General features: G+C 38.0%; 1 long non-coding RNA gene and 1 pseudogene across 1 annotated transcript in view; one reads left to right on the top strand and one right to left on the bottom strand.

Moving 5' to 3' along the window:
* The window catches only part of LOC140641283 (uncharacterized), a 46,295-nt gene extending 45,134 nt beyond the window's left edge, over positions 1–1,161 (bottom strand). The window contains exon 1 of the long non-coding RNA XR_012037837.1: positions 947–1,161. This is a non-coding gene — a long non-coding RNA (uncharacterized lncRNA). The remainder of the gene's footprint in view (positions 1–946) is intronic.
* LOC140641282 (non-histone chromosomal protein HMG-17 pseudogene) lies at positions 10–8,365 on the top strand (annotated as a pseudogene).
* The last annotated feature ends 8,047 nt before the right edge of the window (positions 8,366–16,412 follow it).

Below are 16,412 nucleotides of genomic sequence, written 5' to 3'. Positions count from 1 at the left end.
AGAATTTAGAACATATGTCTCAAAGTTAGGTCAGAATTATTTTGGTCTTCACCTCTTTGGCTCTTCCCTGATCGTGATCAACCAGAGTCCCTTACTGAGGCACATCTTAAATGTCTTTCTTCTTAGGGTGAGAATTTAGAGATCTACTGTATATCACTATTTAGAGAATATAACCACCAAGGCTCAAATTTAGAAAATGTCTTTCAAAATTAACTGCACATTTATCTAAAGAAGTTTCAAGATCCTTATAAAACAAAGACTTCTGGCTATTTATCCTTTCATTTCAGAGTTTCTGGGGAGGTTATACAGATTAGATCCCCTTGAATTAACTTCTGTTTGTGGAACTCTGCACTTTGTCTAGACTTTCACACTGATATTTCATTTGCACATCTTGACACATTCTTTCCATAGATATGGAATATTATCCTCATTTAGCAAATAGGAAAATGGATTCAGACAGGTTATTTGCCAAATCAGACAAATAAAAAAGGAGGGAACCAGTCCTCCCATGCTAAAATTCTTTGAGTATGCCTCATGTGGACTTCTTTAATGACCAAGGTGAAATCAGTGTCCTTAGACAAAAGCTGATTTCAAGTCTGGAAGGTATCCTTCAGGCTAGACAGGAATTAAACTAGACTGTAGGGTTGAATTTGATGTTTATAGAGAAGAATGTGCCTGATTATGACAGATTAGGTTTTCACATTATTCTAAAAAGTCACAGAACCAATTATTCCTTTAAAAAGTCCCCTTAGAAAATCAGTTTCAAGCATAATTATAGGAATTATTACTTGAGAATGCTCAATCACCTGCATTAAGTCCATATTTCTGTTCAGGTTCCCTCTGTTGAGTGTATCAGTTATTTATTATTGTCTTTAAAACTCCCTGCCCTGAAGGTTATAGCTTAAAACAACAACCATTTACTCTTGCTACAAAGCCTTCCAGTCACCTGGGAAGTTCTGTTGATCTGTCCAAGCTTGACTGATCTCAGCTGGATCCACTCAAGTGTCTGTTTTCAGCTTGGGTGTTGATTGTGAGCTGATTGCTCCACTCACATGTCCTGTGATTAGTTGTCAGGCTATTGTATGGAGCAGTGTCTTTTATCATTTAGCAGACCATCAGAGGCTTGTTCATGGGGTGGCATCAGAATTCCAAGAGAGCATGTGGAAGCTTACCAAGCTTCTTCAGCCCTAAGATTAGAACTAGCACAGTGTCATTTCCATTATATTTTGTTGGTCAAAATATATCATAAAGCCAATCCAGATAAAAAGGGTAAAGAGCTGCAAAGTCATATTGAAAGGAGCATGGACATGAAGGAAAATAATTTATCATAAACAAAAAGATAATTTTTATAATTAACCTACCATACTTGGGTGTTGTACCCATGCCTCAACCACTAACAGCTCACAGATGCCTCCCCTTTCCTGGAGAATTGCACTAAATGAAAGGAGGCTATATTGTTCTACAGATCATGCCCCATTTTCCTGTGAGGGGGAGGAGATGTGGTCCTCAGCAAATAACTAATGGATACTAGGACACAAAAGGCCAGCCCCTTTGCCTCATGGGGCAACTACTCTGATGTGATTTAAACTTCAGAGCCTCCCTGTGGAGGCAAGACTAGACTTGAGACCATATCCTTGCTCTGCTTTTACCTCCTCCCTATCTCACTTTCCTCATCCCTTGACATGTTTCTCCTGAAAAGTATTCCCCTGGTAATTCAGATACCCAATTCCCTGACTCAGGCCCTACATCTAGGGATCCCTCCCAAGACAGATATTTATTGCTGATTTAATGATAAAAAACAGCAGACCCTTGTCACCAATACATAACTATAAGCAAAGTTGCATCTATTTTAGTTTAGTGGCAGTCTGTATAAGACTGCAGGCCTTTTTGCTCTTTGGTAAAAAATGAGAGTAGCTAATGTTTGCTGAGTGCTTACCATGTACTAGGCTTTGTGCTCAGTATGTATTATGTATGATGTTATTTAATCCTCATAGTGACCCTATGAGCGCACTACTGTTATCAGTTTTTATACTTTTAGTGTTGTGAAATCATTTTATATCTTGGATTGTGTTGTACTATTCTTTAGGAACAAAAGATTTCTGAGTCTGCATAAAAATAGCCTTTGAAGGAAACACGTGATAAGTGTCACAGACCAGAAAGACAATTACCTTCCTGCAACTTGTAATATCGGGCCTCTGGGTTCATCATTGAATGATATTGATAGGGAAACATAATGGGCAAAGGAACATCCCTGTTCAAAACACTAAATCTTTTCATTAATGTCATTTGGTCATTTTGGTGTGCGATTTTGGCATTGCAAACTATTTTGCTAAGCCATTCATTTCTGCGTCCAGGCATGACCATCTTAGTTTTAAAAATCTTGTATGCTGTCAGGTTTCCATTGAGCAAGTTTCATTTATTCATAGAAAAATCATTTATTATGTTTTCATCATGCCATGTTAACTACTTTCTATCTATATCCATCTATAGATATCTATATGGATAGAAAGATATGGATAAAGATACATGCTTATATGTGTTTATAAACATATATAACATATGAATAAAAATACAAAATTATGTAAGTCTATAAAGTAAGTGTTGTGGAACACCACAGGAAGATGAGAAATGAGTTAATAGTAACCACTCATGTCAATGGACCCCTAATTTCAGCAGCTGCAACAGGAAATAGGAAATCTTATAAAGGGAGGGTCAAGGAACAGGCATTAATTCTTTCTGAGTTGCGTGGCAATGCTTTGTCTTTCTTGATTTAGCTGGAAATGGCCTCTGACTCCAAGGGAAAATCCAGAGAGGAAGACCAGATAAGACTATTTGGCATGGCGCTAAGCCAGAAACCAAGGCTGGGAGAGGTAAAAGAAACCATCCCCAAAGTCACACAGGTAGCAAGTGGTGCAATGGAAGTATGAACCTGGCTGCTCCACTGCCTGCTGAAATACCAGGAAATGCAAGAGTGGGCAACATGCTGATATGTGGAGGGTGCCTTCTGGAGAGCAGCTCACCCAGTGCAGTTTCTTCTGTAGTAACAATAAAGAAGACTGCACGCAACAGGTGATGTCCCATGCAGTGGCCATGATCCCACCTACTTAAGCTAAACTCCTGCAAGTTTTATTTTTGGGAGATTTTAACTGGATTTAAAAGTTAACTATATTAGTTACTCAGAAGCAAAACAGGTATTCCAAGAGAAAGAGAGCTTGAGAGAAATGAGTAATGAATGTGCTTCTGAGTCTGGCTTATGTGAAGCCTCTGTTAAAACTGACAAGAAACTGCCAAGAGGGTTAAACTTCAGAAACTTTGTAAAAAAAAGTTATCTGGAAAGTGATGAAGACAAAACTCTTTCAGTGAAAGCACCAGAGCCTAATTTAGCAGCATCTTGAGTACCTTATTATGTCGGGAACCAAAGCTTATAAACTGTCACTGGGGACTCTCTGGCATTGGGCCCCTGAGACACTCACCTGTTTGCAAACCACGCAAGAAGGATCCACAGGAAGAATTCATGTTTCCAAAGACGAGTTGTTTCATCAAAGAGAACACAATCAGCCCAGAGCCCCATGTACGCCCAATCTGCTGTCACCTTATAGTAGATTTTTATGTGTTCCTCTACCTTGAAGGACAAAGCCAACAACTTATTTTTGTATCCACCCAAGTGGAGTCTTTCTCTTTTCTGAACAGGCAACCAGGGCATGCAGATCGCTTCTATTACCTAATATGCAGGAGGAAACTTAAAGAGAAAAGTGAGAAAAGAAGTGAGAGCATAACGCAAAAGGATTGAAGAAGATCAAAAAAGAATAGGAGCCTGATGAGCAGTCATTGGCAGAGTGCCCAGAGCAGCTTCAAGAGAGAGACAGAGCTCAGAAAAATCATTTCCTGCTCTGGGTTAAAAAAATAAATCCAACCATCCTCTAAGAGGTGGTCTATTATTCGTCCTGTGCAGCATTGGGTCATTAGTTCGAAACTGCATATGTAATAAAAACAGCAATGACTTTCTTCACACCCAGGTGAATGGGTTTCTCCCTGCATCACCCACTGCACACCTGGGTTCTATTAATGTTGTCTTATGTGTGGGTAATTTCTCAGGAAGCTTCAGTCTTTGTGCATCTCTAAAACGTCTCCTATGCTTCTTAGCTTCTATTCTTCTGTCTACACTCATCTTTGATAGAAAAGAAGGGTAGGGCAGTGGTTTAGTGCTGCCTTCAGCCCGGGGTGTGATCCTGGAGTCCTGGGATCGAGTCCCGCATGGGGCTCCCTACATGGAGCCTGCTTCTCCCTCTGCCTGTGTCTTTGACTCTCTCTCTCTCTGTGTCTCTCATGAATAAATAAATAAAATCTTTAAAAAAGAAAAGAAGGGCAATCCCTACAGAGGCTAGGAAGCAGCAATCATTCACCATAATTATTGCTGGAATCAGCAAAATCCTAAATCGGCTTCTGTCATGGAATACAAAATTGACTTCATCTTTCCCCTCCTCTTTAGAGTTTATCAGCTCCTCTCATTACTGGTACTTTGGAAGTTTCCAAAAATGTTTCACACTCTCAGTCTAGATGGCTTTCCTTCGGGAAGCTGCTAAGACTGGCTTTCTCTTTTCACATTGCCAGACCAAGAAACCTTGGTCTTGAAGAGGATTTGCCTTAGACCTCCAGGTTTGTTACTAGGAACCATTTTCCATGCAAAATGTTCCTGATGCTTATACAACCTGTAATAAGACCACAGTTCCTTTGAACTCTGAACAGGTGTAGGGTTTTACAGCGCAATATTTTAAGATAGATTTTGTTTTAATCTTCCAGTTAAGCCTCTTTATACAAACAGAGCTGCCAAGAGAACAAATACAATTCCCTTACAAGTTGTTTGTCTAGTTAACAGTAAGTACAAAAATCAGTTTCCTGTTCACACAAAGGATTTTCTTGTGTTTGAAATCTTTGACCAAAGGGACATTGGCTTGGACTTTTATAGGGGATTCGCAACGTTAATAATCTATAGTGCTCTGTGCACCAGGATGTGAGGTGACTTAGCAAGCAGCTGGTTAGCACCAAACAAGTATGTTGCTGGAGCTTCTGAAAAGGACCTTTGTGTGCGCAGTGCAAAGGCATCACAAAGGGTCTACATGGAAACAGAGGTTCAGTGCTCAGTGAAAGATATCAGGAAGTTGGAGGACAGCACAGAAGAAAGGAAAAGGAAAACTTATTGTCAAGATAAAATTAAGATAAGGGTTTGCTAATGGATGGCCAGTTGCCCTCAGGTTTTGTGTTCAAAGTTTTCCTCTTTTTTTTTTTCTTATGTGTTTCTTCCTTTGTCTTTACACAACATGAAAACATTCATGGTACTATGTATTTCCAAAGAGCCTTTTCAGTCTTGAGGTCCCTGGCAGGATTAGCTTATTCTTGAAAGACAAGTCATATGCAGAATTCATAGCTGAAGCCTTGCATTCTTTCGGAGGGATGGTGTCGTGGGAGTATTACTGATTTGTACTCTTTATGTAATACAGAGGTACTTTGCTGGTGTAATCCCCACCCACCAATGAATTAATTGATGTACTTTGTCCTTTTTGCTAGGTTCTTTAAATCTCTTCACTTGTTTCCCCAAACGTGTTTCCCTTCAGCCTAGATAAGTTAGGTAGCAGTTGCCTATTGCACTGGGGAAAGGAAGATATTATAGGAGCTGAATAATAAAGGTAGAATATTCTTATTTCTTATATCCAAAACTGCTAGTTTTGATGGCAAATGGAAAAATTCACCATCATCCATGTAGAACCAGTTTCTCTTGAGACTAAGTCTGGGTGAATGCAGACATGAGAGAACCCATTACTAGTATGCAGTTTGTAAAATAGACACCAAGACAGGAAATGGACCAGGAAACAGCAGTTCTCAGGGCAATGACCCTTTCCCGACCCCCCACCCCCACCACGCAATTTTGATATGACAGCTGTCAAGTATTGATGAGAACTGTTGGCACAATGGATCTAGGCAGGAGTGGGAGTGGAGACAGTTTGCACAGTTCTGTGTGCAATTGAAGTTGTGGGTGAAGGCTCTCAATTCTCCCAAGGCTCTAGAGCAAGTTACTGATGTAAATTGAGGGAGCCCCTGGCCTCTGTAGGTATTGTGGCAGGAATGAGAGGTTTTATCCCTACCAGGAGGCTGAGGGCATATGTTAGCAGATAGATGCCAAGATGCTATGTGGGAGCCAGGTCAGCATTTGCAGCCCCTCCAAGCACCATTGAAATAAGACAAGCTGTCACATCTGGAGAAGGAGGCCAGCCTGGATGGGCCTGATACAGAAGTAGAAGCCTATTGCCTGCTGTTACAGGGGTGCTATCTGCTTACATCTTTGAGTTTATTAGCATCTATGGCAGGAGGAGGATAAAGAGGAAACCATCCAGAACAGACTGAGGTTTTTTTCTATTAAATTTTTTATTTGAGATAATTGAAGATTCACATGCTATTGTAAGAAATATTAGATCTTGTATATTTTTTATCCAATCTCTCCAATGGTAACAGCTTACAAAATCAGTATAATGCCGCAACCAGGATATTAACATTGATACAGCCAAGGTGCAGAACATTTCCATCACCATAAGGATTTTCACGTCGCCCTTTTATAACCATACCTACTTTCTTTCCCAAATCTTAACATCTGGCAACCACTAATCTGTTCTTCATTTTGATGATTTTACTATTTTGAGGAAGTCTGCGTTTCTCTGTCACCTTTGAAGAATAATGTTGCTGATATAAAATGCTAGGTTGGTGACTTTTTTCTTTCAACAGTTTAAAAGACTGGAGTTTTACTCCATCCTCTTCTTGCTTGCATGGTTTCTGATGAGGAGCCCAGTGTTCATTCTTATCCTTGTTCCTCTCCAGGCAAGGTGTTTTTTTTTCTAGTTTCATTCCAGATTTTCTTCGTCTGCTTTTTGCAGTTCGAATATGATACGCATATGTATGGTTGTGTGTGTTCACATTTATCTTGCTTGATAAATTGATTTGCGATATGGTATCTTTCATTAGCTTTGGAAAGTTCTTGCCCACTGTTACTTCAAGTATTTTCAAATTATTGAGCTATTCCAGTTCCTTTCCCTTTACATATAGTAGAACAATCTTTTCTATGTATCCAAAAAGTCATTCAGGAGCAGTGTGAAGGAGAAGAGGCGAGATCGCCTCCCCGGACCGGCCAAAGCCTGCATGCGCCTCATCCCCGCCTCCAGCGCTTATGTCTCGCCGCCGTCAACACCATGCCCAAGGGAAAGGCCGAAGGGGATGCTAAAGGAGATAAAGCCAAGGTGAAGGATAAGCCACAGAGATCTGCAAGGTTATCTGCTAAACCTGCTCCTCCAAAGCCAGAGCCCAAGCCTTGAAAGGCCCCTGCAAAGAAGGGAGAGAAGGTACCCAAAGGGAAAAAGGGGAAAGCTGATGCTGGCAAGGATGGAAATAACCCTGCAGAAAATGGAGATGCCAAAACAGACCAGGCACAGAAAGCTGAAGGTGCTGGAGATGCCAAGTGAAGTGTGTGCATTTTTGATAACTGTGTACTTCTGGTGACTGTACAGTTTGAAATACTATTTTTAAGCAAGTTTTATAAAAATGCAGAATTTTGTTTTACTTTTTTTTTTTAAGCTATGTTGTTAGCACACGGAACACTTCATTGTTGTTTTGGGGGAAGGGCATATGTCACTAATAGAATATCTCCGAAGCTAGATTGATAACAAGAGGGAAAAACACCTTCCCCTTCTAGTTTTGAGAAACTTCCTCTTGGCTCCCAGGAGGAGGGATTCCTTGATGTTGACACACATGAGCCACCTTGGTGGTGTGGAAAAACTAAAATTCATTTTTTTATGTCCTCTTCTCTCTCTCTACCTTCAACATAGACTTGACTCCCTTAAACCCAGAGACCTGTTGGAACCTGACTCCATGAAATGGTTCCCAGTATGTCAGGCAATCTGGACTTTACAGTGTCACCACTGAGATGGCGTCCCTCAAAAGAGTTCCTTTTTTTTTTAGCTTGTGGATCTTCAGATTGATAATTCTGCCATTTTCATTTCATTTCCTGAAAGTCAGGGTTGGCTTGTGAAAAGTTGTTAAACAACATGCTAAATGTGAACTGTCAACCCTCATTCTAAACTTTCCCTGTTCAGAGCATCACATGAAGACTTCATTGGGTTTTATAGTGGCTTTCTGATTTTGGTAGTCCGTTGAAGAAGGGAGTTTGAAAGTTGTTGTATACTGTTAATGATCGTCTGCCCATGTCCTGCCTGAAATACCATTGTTTATGAAAAGTATCTTTAATAAAGCTGGATACAGTTTGGCTTGGAAAAAAATACCAAAAAACAAACAAACAAACAAACAAACAAAAAGTCCTTCAGAGATTTGATCAAAATTGCAGTAAATCTATATATCATTTTGGGGAGAGTTGATGTTTTTACTATGTTGAGTCTTCCAATCCAACTGTCTCTCCATTTATTTGGGTCTTCTTTAATTCCTTTTATTAGCATTTAGTTTTCAGTATATAGTCCTATTCATGTTTTCTTAGACTTACATGTAGAAATTTGAAAAACTTTTAAGTGATTTTTTTGTATTTTTATCTTGTATCCTGAGACCTTGCTGAACCCATGTAGTAATCCAAGAACTTCTCCACACATCTGCAGTAGTGACAGTTTTATTTCTTTCTTTCTAGTCTAATTTGCCTTCTATTTCCTTTCTTGCCTTATTGAACTGGCTATAACTTCCAACACTATGTTGAATAGTAGTGGTGAGACCAGACATCCTTGCCTTGTTCCCAATCTTAGGGGAAAAAATGTTTAGTTTCTCATCATTAAGTATAATGTTACCTGTAAGGTTTTTTTTTTTTTTTTTTTTTTTTTTTTTTGTAGAAGCTCTTAATCAAAAGAATAAGTTCTTGATAAGAGAACAAGTTGAAAAGGTTTCTCCTCTATCACTATATCTCTGAGAATTTTTAATCATGAGTGCATATTAAATTTTACCAAATGTTTTTTTCTACACTGATTAATATAGTCATGTAGATTTTCCTTCTTTATGCAGTAGATTATATTGATTGAGTTTTGAGTATTGTACCAATCTTGAATCCCTGGAATAAATTTCATGTCATCTCTCAGGTTATGACATGTAATTATTCTTCATTATTGCCAATACTATATAGCTAATATTTTATAAAAATTTTTGAGTCATTATTTGTAATTTATAATATTGATCATAGTTTTCTTTACCTGATCTTGACATTGGGGTAATACTAATTTTATAAAATGAATTGGAAAATGTTCCTTCTTTGTGATGGTTAATTTCCTGTGTCTATTTGGCTAGTCCACAGCACCCAGAAATTTTTCAAATATTATTCTAGATGTTTCAGTGGAAGTATTTTAAAAATGAGATTAACCTTGAAATCAGCAGACTTTGAATAAAGCAGATTACCTTCCATAATATGTGTGGCCCTCATTCAAGCAGTTAAAGGCATTAATGGAAGGATATTGACCTTCTTTAAAGGATGGGGAATTTTGTTGGTAGAATTTTGTTGCCTTTGGACTTAAACTGCATTATTAACTCTTCCTGGGTCTTCAGATAGCCAGCCTACCCTGTAGATTTTGAACTTGACAGCCTCCACAATCACATGATCCAATTTCTTAGAATAAAACCCTCCCCATCTCTACACACACACACACACACACACACACACACACCCTATGGGTTCTATTTTTCTGGAGAATTCTAATACACTCCCACATATTGTGGAAGAGATTGCATAGAATTGGTGTTACTACTTCTTTAAATATCTGATAAAATTTGCTGGTGAACCCATTGGGCCTGAAGATTTCTTTTTTTGAATTTTAAAATTATTAATGCAGTTTCCTTACTATTTATAGAGCTATTCATATTATCTATTTCAAGAAATTGGTCCATTTCATCTACATTATCAAATTTAGGTGTGTAGAGTTGTTAGCAATATTCTTACATTACCCTTTGATATGCATCTGGATATCCCCAGTTTTGTTCCTGATATAAGATACTGTATCTTTATTTTTTCTTTATCTATCTTGTATAGGCTGCCAATTATATTGCTTTTTTGAAAAACCAAAATCAAAAACCCAGCTCCTTGTTTCATTGATCGTCTCTATTCTTTTTCTGTTTTTAATTTCATTGGTTTTTATTCTCATGGTATGGTTTAATTCCTTCTGCTTGCTTTGGTCCTCTTTCTAGGATCTTCCCATGAGAACCTAAATTTTGATTTGAGACTTTTCCTTTTTTTAGAGTATATGCAGTATATGCACTTGATGTTACAGATTTCTCTTGCGGCAGTGCTTTTAGTAATGTCTTGCAAATTTTGATGTTGTATTTTAATTTTCATTAAGTTCAACATATTTTCTTTCAAATATTTTATTTATTTATTTGAGAGAGAGAGAGAGAGAGAGAGAACACAAGTGAGATGAAGGGCAGAGGGAGATGGACAAGCAGACTCTTTACTGAGCAGGGAGTCCAAAGTGAGGCTCAATCTCGGGACCCCAGGATCACAATCTGAGCCAAAGGCAGACAACCAACCAACTGAGCCACACAGGCACCTCACTTCAGTGTATTTTAATACTTCTTTTGGGACTTCTTTATATCATGGATTGTTTAGAAGTGTATCATTTAGTTTTCAAGTAGGAGATTTTCCTATTATAATTTTGTTACTGATTTCTAGTTTGATTTCATAGTGATCAGAGAACACTCTTCAACTCTGATAATTTTCCCTGTTCTGAAGTCTACTTTATCTGATATTAGTATAAAGTAATATTAATATGCTTTTGTTTGATCAGTGTTTGTATATCTTTTTACATTCTTAAGTTTTCCATTTGTCTTTATCATTACATTTAAATGAGAATCTTAGAGGTAGCATGTAGTTCAGACATGGTTTTAAATCCCTATTGCCTCTCTCTGTTTTTTATTTTTTAAATATTTTATTTATTTATTTGAGAGAGAGAGAGAGAGAGAGAGAGCACAAGTGGGGGAGCAGCAGAAGGAGAAGGAGAAGCAGACCCTCTGCTGAGCAGGGAGCCTGATGGGGGTCTCAATCCCTGGACCCTGGGATCATGACCTGAGACAAAGGCAGACACTTAAACAATTGAACCACCCAGGTGCCCCTCTCTCTGTGTTTTAATTGGTCCATTTAGACTACTTGCATTTATATGTAACTGTTGCTATGTTAGGTTTCATCCTGCTATTTTACTTTTTAAATTTCCTGTTTATTCTCCATGGTTTTTTGTTTGTTTGCTTGTTTGTTTCTCTGGGACTTTTTTAAAGGTTTATTTATTTAAATAATCTCTACCTTGAAAGCAGGGCTTAAACTCACCATTCCACAATCAAGAGCATGCTCTACCAGATGAGCCAGCCAGGTGCCCTTCTGTCTTCATTTTCTTGCTTTTCTCTGGGTTATTTGAACATTTTTTTTAGAATTCCATTTTAATTCATTCATGTCAATTTTGAGTATATCTTTTTGTACAGTTTTAGAGGTTACTCTAGATATTACCTTGCATATATATAACTTACCAAATTCTGTTGTTGGAGATGAGAAAGTATTGCACATTATTGAATGGATTTTTTTTTAAAGATTTTATTTATTCATTCATGAGAGACACAGAAAGAGAGGTCAAGGCACAGGCAGAGGGAGAAGCAGGCTCCATGCAGGGAGCCTGACGTGGCACTTGATCCCAGGACTCTGGGATCACATCCTGAGCTGAAGGCAAAGGCTCAACCGCTGAGCCACCCAGTTGTCCCTATTGAATGCATTTTAAATGATAGTTCTCTTAATCATGTGTGGATTATTTTCAGATGAGAAGTATGATAGTACTATCTCATTCTCCAACCCCCTATGATTCCTTAAAATTCTTTGAAATAAATTTTATCCACTATGATTTGGGAGAAAATTCATCTTAGAACAAACCTATTACTAGTAGTGCTGGCTGGAAATGATGCAAACATTAAGCTCTCTCTTTCTCTTTAGTTGGAGAAGTGCTAAGAAGTTCAGATTGGCTGTTCCCTGTCCAGTCTTTAGCTATCATAGTTAATTATATCAACTCAAGATGCATCTGAAAGAACCATAATTTAATCAAATGTAAGGAAGGCTAACTATGGTAGTGCCAACAGGAGTGGGATGGCAGGGGAGCATGGGAAACTTGTATCTCTATTTGTCTTTTAGTAACAGAATTTCTCATTTCATCTAAGGACTTACTACTCCTATACAGTGTTCATTAAAGCATTAGAACATTGTATGTTAGGACTTAAAACTCAGACATTTGCCGCACATTTTCCTGGGGAGGAAATACCATGAATATTCCAACCTGTTGATGGTTAATGCTGGTACTAGAGAGAACAGATATTTTTTGAGTGGTTCATCCTCCAAAAGAGTGTCCCATCTTTGGTTTGTAATTCAAGTATTTTATTTCCTGATTTTAAATACTAAAGAAATTTCAGTATAGACAGAGGCTCACTTTTTAACTCTAATTCTGTTCTTTTAGTTCTCCAGTTCTTATTGCAAAAAGTAACAGATGGGAATTTGTTCCCAGGAGTTATACATCACTCTAGAGGCCTATTCAGTTTCAATATTTGATGAGGTCTCAGGGATCTGTCAGTATAGTCTGATGCTTGAAACAACCCTCACTGTTATGGATACCTCTTTCCACAGCCTGAGCTCTTGATTCTGACATTTTAGGAGATAAGTGCCATGTTTCAAAACTGTGGAGTGAATAACAAGATGGAAAAAAAAATTTTCTCTGTCTTAGGATGTCCATTTGTTCAAGTTCTTAGTAAAAAGCAACCTAGAAAAACAACTACATGGAATAGGCCAAAGTTTCTATGGTAAAATAGTAGGATTGAGTAACTCCCAGAGGATAATCAGATTAATTTAGATTCTTGGCATCTTTGTGAGGCTGGAGGTAAAGTGAACAAAGGGAACCACAGCCCTTCTCCATCAGAGACTTTCCTGCAGGCTTCAGAATCTGTAATCTGCTGCAGATTGCACATGGCCTGACTCTCTGAAGATCATTCGCTCCTGCAAAGTAGTGTTCATACACTTAAGAAGGTCTGTGGAGGCTTTCACAAAATCCCTCTAACCAATTTCAAATGTATTTATAAAAGGAACTGTGGCATAGAAAAACTCCCCCTCTCCTGCTCTCTTGTTACCAGCCATTTCTTGAACTCATTATTTAACAAACATAAAAGGTCACGTAAACACCTCTGAGGCAGTCATAAACTCTTTATTATTCTCTATATAAATTGGGGCTAAATCTACACATCTGACATGATTGATAGAGCATACAATAAGGACAGATTCATGATAAGTACTCAGTAAATATTTGTTGAGTGAGGGAAAATATACTCGGTATTAATCTATCAAAAAAATGGGAAATTTTACCAAAAGTGACAGTGTGGTGAGAAGATTTTTACTTCAATTTATAGTTTTCTCTATAGTCTTTGAAATAGGAGAGGATGGCATGACAGAGAAAGAAACTTTGTTTTATCACAAAAACTTCCATATAAATGATCAGCAGCTTGATTTCTTGAGTTATTATTTTAATTCATCTTCGAAGAAGGCTTCCTTTATGTTAGAAGAATCACAAAAATGGTCATCTAATTAATTACTGGGATGTAAAGCAAATACCCACTCCTTTTTGAGGTTAAAATCACTATATATATGAGTATAGTTGTGCAGGCTAAGAAGCTTAGCATTCTGTAAAGAAGTGTCTTTTGAGAATATTTCCTCCTAAGTATAGATATCTATAAGATTGTCAATATCCCAAAGAGAGTAGTATTTAAGCTTGAATAACTCAGGTTTGAGGATATATGCTTAGAGTCCATGAAGTCAGACCATACCTTGTGGGTGCAATGGAGTTGTCTCTAGAAGAATATTGTCACCATTAATCATCCTGGGATTCAAAGTGAACGGTTTTGTTTTGGGCGAACTGTTGACCTGCTCCTCTCTCTGAGAAAGGAACAGAGCATAAATGCCAACAGTGGTGGCTAAGCTGATGTCTGCCACATGGAAAGAACAAAGCAAGAACTTGAGATCTTAAGTTCAGGACTATGAGTCACTTGAACTAACTATGTGGTATTTTACACCATATTTTGGGTGTTCCCAGGCATTTAATAAAGTTTTGTTAAATACCATACCCTAGTTTGTTTATGTTTTGGGGAGTTGAGGGAGATGCTTCTTTTTGTGGCCCAAGCCAATCCCGGTACCAGAGTAGAGGCATGGGGGGAGGGGGCTGGTGGTCATAATGTAGCAGGAAGTGACAGCCATTTTCTGAAACTGCAGAGGTTCAGAGTGAGGATGGTGGGCTGAGGTGTTGAGTCACCAACAACAGTGGGGTTTTCATAAAATTTTAGGGGACCAGAACTCAATGGAATGTTGGATCCAATAAGAATTTCTGGGGATAGAGATATGGAGGCTTTGTAATTTGCATTTTTAATGGAGACTTTTAATAGTATGACTCATAACTCCCATCCGCCCTAATTCCCTTTCTTAGTTTTCTACAAATTAACTGAATATTGACTCTAAGCCCATAGCCCAACACGGAGGCAGGAAAGTTTATCCTCAGTCATTTTCAGTATTCTATTTCCCTGGCTTGATGCCAAGATTCTTGGTTCTGAGATCCTTCTCTATCAACCGAGGATGCCTAGTTCCTTACCTTCCCAGTCAGCTCAGTCTCTTCAGGTCTGCTGCTTGGTGACATCCAAGGCACACTTGGGTACGGGGCTCTTAGTAGGGCCTAACATCCTGAGAATTCAGAGTCCAACCTGCATGGTGTTCCATGTAGCCAATCCTTCTGAGTTGTGCTACATCTGTAAAGTGATGTCCGAGAGTAGGGACAGGTCCCTGTTGCTACTGAGACACACATGCCTCTCTTGTCCTCTGTGGTGGGAATCCTTCTCTGTCTCCCATGATCCTGTCAGAAATGCTTTTTCTTCCTTTCTTCAGTGGGTTCAGGCTTTGGAAACAAAAATCTAGAAAGGAAGTATCTTATAGTTAGCTTCTCCTTATCTTCTGCTTCTTTTCCACTGGGTCCTAGGCAAAATTATACAGAGCAAACTACCTTTCTATTGTGGGAATAAAATACATTAATATATGGAGAAAAATTTATTAATGATCTAAAAAAGCATTCTGCTATAGGATGATAGAAGACATGAAAGCCTATTTTTTTTAGCCATAGTCTAGTGTGATTTGAGGAGCCCTGGATTACATATATATTTTTTTAGGATGCTAAGTTGAGAATGAATCTGTAGAAGTGTTAGTTCCCTGACAAGGAGTACTTGTGTTAGTTCCCTGACAAGGAGTACTACAATTGGAGTAAGAATGTCAGATGCAAGCCTAGTTCTGAAACTTACTAGCTATATGACTGAGTAGTGACTTCATTTCTATTGTAAAGACTCAGCTATTTAGGCTTGCTGGCCATAGGTCTCTGTCACAATTACACAACTGCCATCATAGGAAAAATAGAGCCCAGAAACACCTAAATGAATGAACATGATTACTTTCCAGTAAAACTTAATTTATGTATAGCACAATTTGAATATCATTTAATTTTTGTTCCATAAATGTTATTTTGATTTTTATTATTGTTCAATCATTGAAAAATATAAAAACTATTCTGGGCTCACTGGCCATGCTACAAAAAGTGGCAAACTATATTTGGCCTGTAGCTATAGTTTGTTAACTCCTGTTGTGGACTCTAAGATTATAGTTCTAAAGTCTATCTAGAGCTCAGTTTCCCCACGTGTAAATGAGAAACCTGTAACTCACAGGTCATCAGGTTAAATAGAGGTGTAATTTTTTACTTTTCTTGATAAATTTAAGATGTTATCACTAATTATGCTCCGTGTGCTGAGGAGACCTAACACCTGCATTTTTGTGTAGGTAGAAGACAAAGCAGATAGAGCTACAATTGATCATCTTTGCAGATGTCAGTTAACTGATTGTCTTTGTTTCTCCACCTGTGTAGTGTATAATCCATGCCACTGACTTAAAAGGACAGTTTTTTAGTCTTAAAAAGTAGATGGTCTATGTGTGGGATTCCTTCCTTTAGAATATGACAGTTCTGGTAGTCATCATTTACCTGCTTACTTGTGTTGGTGATGTGGACAAGATGACTTTTACTATCAGAATTCTCTATTTCTACACAGCACACACATCAAAACAAAAAGATTCAGAAATTATCTTGACCTGATGAGGATTCTTGCTTAGTTACCTTCTTTACATCTTTGTTGTGTTGTCTCTGTTATGCATTTGAGAATATGCATTAACATTGAATGTAGGCTGTAATATACTAATTTTGAAAATATCTCTTAGATTCTAAATATCTAATATTTAGATAAATCTAAAAGTTCAAGATGTTGGAATTTTTTGGTGACAACCACGATGCACCAAATTC

This window comes from Canis lupus, chromosome 10 (assembly GCF_048164855.1).
Source record: "Canis lupus baileyi chromosome 10, mCanLup2.hap1, whole genome shotgun sequence".
NCBI classification, from domain to species: Eukaryota; Metazoa; Chordata; class Mammalia; order Carnivora; family Canidae; genus Canis; species Canis lupus.
The sequence above is the reverse complement of the archived record's forward strand: the minus strand, read 5'-3'. Positions and strand labels throughout refer to the sequence as shown.